This window comes from Lissotriton vulgaris, chromosome 3_1, assembly GCF_964263255.1.
Source record: "Lissotriton vulgaris chromosome 3_1, aLisVul1.2, whole genome shotgun sequence".
Lineage (NCBI taxonomy): Eukaryota > Metazoa > Chordata > Amphibia > Caudata > Salamandridae > Lissotriton > Lissotriton vulgaris.
The window spans coordinates 1,833,891,115-1,833,896,517 of record NC_141689.1 but is presented as its reverse complement, the minus strand read 5'-3'; the positions used below and the strand labels follow the sequence as shown (position 1 = coordinate 1,833,896,517).

The 5,403-nt window shown below is 45.1% G+C and overlaps 1 pseudogene; it reads left to right on the top strand.

Annotated features, from left to right (window-relative positions):
- The first annotated feature begins 3,121 nt into the window (after positions 1-3,121).
- Positions 3,122-3,883, top strand: LOC147728510 (uncharacterized; annotated as a pseudogene).
- The last annotated feature ends 1,520 nt before the right edge of the window (positions 3,884-5,403 follow it).

Sequence of the window (5,403 nt, the reverse complement as noted above, 5' to 3'; positions counted from 1 at the left end):
ACTTAAGAGTCCTCTCACAGCCGCCACACTACACACCCTCAACAATGATAGTCAGATTACCAGAGAAGAGCCCCACTCACATTCCCACCCTCAATGGCTGCTTGGCCCGCACACCCAACCTCCCACAGCGCACCCACTAGAAAGAGCTCTCCCACTTCCCCTGATCCCCCCTAGAAATATCTTCACTTATGGCTCGCCCTCACACATCCCTCAAGATGAGTCGGCACACTTCACCCCAACGCTGAACATCATCCTCTCTCCCCCTCCCACTCCCTCTAATATCCAGACGCACAGAGATGGCTTTCGGGAAGCTCATCCTGAAACCACAGAGTCAATTCACCCACGCCCTCCGTTCCATACCAGAAACATTGCTACAAGCACGCACTCATCATCAACACAGAGCACCATCCTCCTTCCTCCTCCTACTCACACAAATAACATCTCACACCGCCTCACCCTTCTGGAAGCTCAGCTCGAAACCCTGGTCCAAGGCCTGAACTAAACCCTTTCTTCCCTAGCCAAAATTGAAGTGTCCACCAAACAGCCCGCTCAACTCCCTACCCCTGCCCTTCCCAGACTGCCCAAATCGCCTCCCCCATCCTAACCCTCGCCCCCCCAGATCGCTTTCGCACGTCACTATACCAGAGTCAGAGAAGCGAGCAGACAGACCGAGAAGAGTGAAACCCTCCCTCTCCCCCCAGGAAGTGATCACACTCGCCTCATCCTACGACCACCCCAGGACCCCCGACCAGAACACCTCACAGCATTCACATAGAGGGACTTCACCTGCCCCTACACAGGACCCCATGTTGATCTCCTCACCCAAGTTCTCTATTCAAGTAATCACAGGAGTGGACAGGGAACATCCCCCCCGAGATTCCCCAGACCCCCGGCACACCTAACATCCCTAACCAGAGCCCAACCCAGCAAGTCGATGCTCGATCAAGAACTCCACATCAGATGCATGCTCATCAACAGCCGATCTGCCTCCAAACATGTAACAGAATTAGCAGAAGCTCTCCTCTCCCATGATCGAGATGCAGCCTTTATCCCAGAAACCTGGCTCAAGTCCCTGTCAGGCCCCATCATGGACATGCTGGTGCCACCCGGATACCCACAAAGACCGTCATAACCAGAGAGGAGGAGGTGTAGCTATCATTCATAAAAGCAATCTCGCTAACACGGAAAGTTCATCGTGCCTGTACAGCTCCTTCGAATGCCTCTCTATCTACATCAAATCTACGCAAAGAGTTCAATACTTTGCCATCTCCTCTACCACCCTCCAGGCAACTCAAAGTAATTTGGAATGCAGCTCTCGGACCTAATCAACCAATGCGCACTCAACAACGTCAACAACATAATCTTGGGCGATCTCAACATTAGATGGAATGAAACAAATAACCAGCTCATCCAATCCCTCAACAGCCTTCTGCTAGAAAACGATCTCACACAACACTGCTCTGAAGAAACACACCACAGAGGAGCGATACTCAACGCAATCATTGCGGACAATTACACAATCACTATTGACTATATCATTCCAGTAGACTGGTCAGACCACCACTTAATTCTTTTTCATATCAAACAACCAGCACCAACTCAATCCTTAAAACAAGGTCCTCCCAAATGGATCAGGAATACTGCCCAAGTCCCACGGAACATCCTTGAAGAAGAATTAATCACGCTCCTCCCGAACACAACGGAGCACCTCTCAACCACAGATCTCACCTCTCTCTACCATTCAAACTTGACGTCCACCCTAGACCGCCTGGTGCCCTTGAAACTAAAAAAAACCAGAAACACCCCATCCAGATCTTGGTTCACCTCTGACATCAATGATGAAAGAAGATTTCTCAGATCCCTGGAAAGAATCTGGAGGAGTAATCCCTCCGCCTACCCCCGCGAACAACTCAAGACAGCACGCAGAAACTACAACAAACTCATCACAGACAAAAAATCTTCTTTCTTCTGCTCCGCTCTAGATAGTGCTAAAACCCGTCCCAAAGAGCTCTTTAGCATCATCAGAAGCCAAACATCCAAATCCAACACATCCGATTTAGTATCCTCCAAAGAACAATGCGAGAAATTAGCCAGCTTTTTCAACGAAAAGAATCACCAAGATTGACCTCTCTCTCAGCACAAACCCCTCCTTTCTCAGGGAGACTAAGACACCATCATTGAATGAAAGCACCCTATTGATACCACCCACTCAATAGCCAGTCTTCACGCCTATTCAGGAAGTAGAGATAGTAACTCTGATCGCCAACGCCAAACCGTCATCCCACTCCCTGGATCAGCTTCCTATAAATCTGGCCAAAGACCTGAAAAACACCCTAGCCCCAATTTGGTGCACGAACATCAACAGCTCGCTGAGCTCGGGAAATATTCCAGATTGCCTCCATGTCGGCAAAGTCACGCCGCTACTATAAAAACCTGGGCTAGACACGGACGATATGAACAACTTTAGGCACATGTCAAACCTACCTCGCTTATCCAAAATACTGGAAAAATGCGTTCTGCCTCAGTTAACCCAACACTTGGAGAACATCATGCTCATCGACCCACACCAATCGGGATTAAGAAAGGGATGCAGCACTGAAACTGCCATCCTAAACGTCATAGACAATATGCACAAATCACTTGACTCAGACCAATGCTGCCTTCTCATTCTCCTTGACTTATCGGCCGCGTTTGACACTGTTGATCACGCATTTCTCCTCAAAGTCCTTGGAGAAAGAGCAGGCTTGGAAATGACGGTACTAAACTGGTTCTCCTCCTTTCCACACAATCGCTCGCAAAGAGTAAAAACCAAAAACTTTGAATCCGACCCCCTACACATCATTAGAGGAGTCCCACAAGAGTCAGTACTCTCTCCCCAACTCTTTAATATCTACATGGAACCCCTCACCACGCTACTCAGGAGTTCCAACATCCCCTTCCACCTCTATGCTGATGACACGCAGATCTATCTGGAAACCACCTCCATGGACGACATGCTCAAAATTAATGACACGCTCAAAGACGTTTAACAATGGCTCTCACAGAACCACCTGAAGCTTAATCAAGAGAAAACTGAAGTTCTACTCATCTCCAACAGAGACAAAAACCCCAAAATTGAAGAATGGCTCAAAGCCATCAATGCCTTCAATGGCACCCTCAAGCCGAAGGACTCGGTTAAGTCCCTAGGTATCACCCTAGACCCAAAACTAGACATGAAAAAACACATCGCGAGTTCCACCAAAAGCGCTTTCCTCAATCTGAAACTTATCTATAAAATAAAACCCTTCCTGCCTCCAAAAGACCTTCAACAGGCCACTCAAGCACTGGTGCTCTCCAAAATTGACTATGGAATCGCTGACCGGATCAGCTAAATCACACCTAGGCCCCATGAAAACCACCCTCAATGCCGCGCCTAGAATGGTCACAGGAACCAAGAAATTCGACCACATTTCTCCTGCGCTCAAGGATCTGAAATGGCTACCTATTGAACAACGAGCCAACTTTCAAACAGCATGTCTTACACACAAAGCCCTTCACACAGGCAAACGAGAATACCTGGCCGCGAAACTCAAAAGGGCCGGCTAGTCCAGGAAGCTCAGAAGCTCCAACACGCTCCTTCTCATTCCATCGAAATCTCGGAAACGCAAAACTATAAGTAAATCCTTTGTGGGCAATGCACCCAAGATCTGGAACGCCACCCCCCCACATTAGAATGACCTCCTATTTCCCGAAATTCAAGACTTTACTCAAAGCCCTCTTCCTTGAGTGCACCTGAACTGAAGGGGAAGCTCATACAACCCCCTGTAGACCTAATGATCTGTATGATTATGTTATTTGCAATGCCCATAAGTTGTCCAGATGTGCATTCTACCTTCGCCGCTAAGGCACATTGTTGTACCTGTTGTGAAGCGCTCTGATACCCTTGGGTCCAGCTAGCGCTATACAAAACTTATAATAAATAAATAACTAAATAAATACAAATCTAAGGAAAAGTTCTACACCAAATGTCGGTTTGCATTTCCAGGTCCTGTAATGTTCAAAGGAAGAGTGAACAGTTTTATGTCATCTTTGCGACATACTATCACAAGAAAGTCTCCAACAAATACTTATAACTTAAGAAGAAATGAAGATTCAAAATACATAAATGACTCCAACCCAGTTATTTTGTCCAAGTGGAATGCTAACATGGATATTCAATATGTTGCGGACAATTCCATTGCTGTTGCTCGATATGTTACGTCCTATATTACAAAATCAGAAAAGACGGAATTGAAAGAAATGTGGGAAGAGATTTCTCACGAGAAGACTCTAAGTAAGAAATTATACAGTTTCAGTTTGAAGATGTTATCGCATCAAGAAATCGGACCATATGAATGCTCAGATTGGTTATCATCTGCAAGTCTGTACTCCAAATCTAGAAGAATCCTTTATGTGAGTCTAGGGCTTGCAGCAATGTGAAATAGAGTACTGAAATCTATACAAGAAATATTTAGCAGCAAAAGATCCAGAAAGTACAGCTATTTTGAAAACGAATATGTTGGACACATATTACCCAAACAGAAGTCATCATCTTGAGAACATGTGTCTCTATGAAGTGCTGCAATACTACACTGTTAAACGGAATACCACAGAGAACATCAATGATGGAAAATATGGAGTCATAGGTTCCGAAGGATGTTTGGTGAAACAAACAAAAGGAAATTTGATTAATCACAGAAAGCTGAGTTGCAAGACTGCTGATAAAAGGGAATTTTACTATTTAGCCCTTTAACAACTATTTAAACCATGGCGTTCAGTACTAGAATTACTTGGAGATTTCCAGAGCTATGAAGATTCCTTTAATGCTTTTAAAGAGAGCATATAATGCAGTGCTTTTGCAAATTATGTGAAAATGTAACACAATGAAATTGAACAAGAAGCTACAATTGCAGCTGAGATTGCTAGAGACAGTTCTCAAGAAAGTCAAAGTTCTGCTGCGCAGAGTCAAGATCCACTAGGATAAACAATTGTTGAAAATGAAGTAGTAATCGCAATGAATGAGGTGGAAACCGCTATGGATCAAGCTCAAGACAATGTAACAAACTTAGCAAACTTGGAAGAACAACTAAATGTTGAGAAAAAACAAATATATGAGCAAGTGAGACAATAGATTGACCATGGATTACTTCATGCACGTCATTTCAACCTATCCGAATGTACGTGAGTGGACAAGCTGGAACAGGAAAAAGTTTTTTAATTAATGTAATTACAAGTTATCTACAAAAAACAACTGAGTCGCATTTGTCTTGTGTTGTCACTGCTCCCACTCCCCTTTTGTATCGCTTTGTTTGCCCTAAGTTGGCAGGGTATGCTCAGACGTGAGTCCCTTGCTCACTTGGCCACTGGATTCAAGATAGCCTGGCT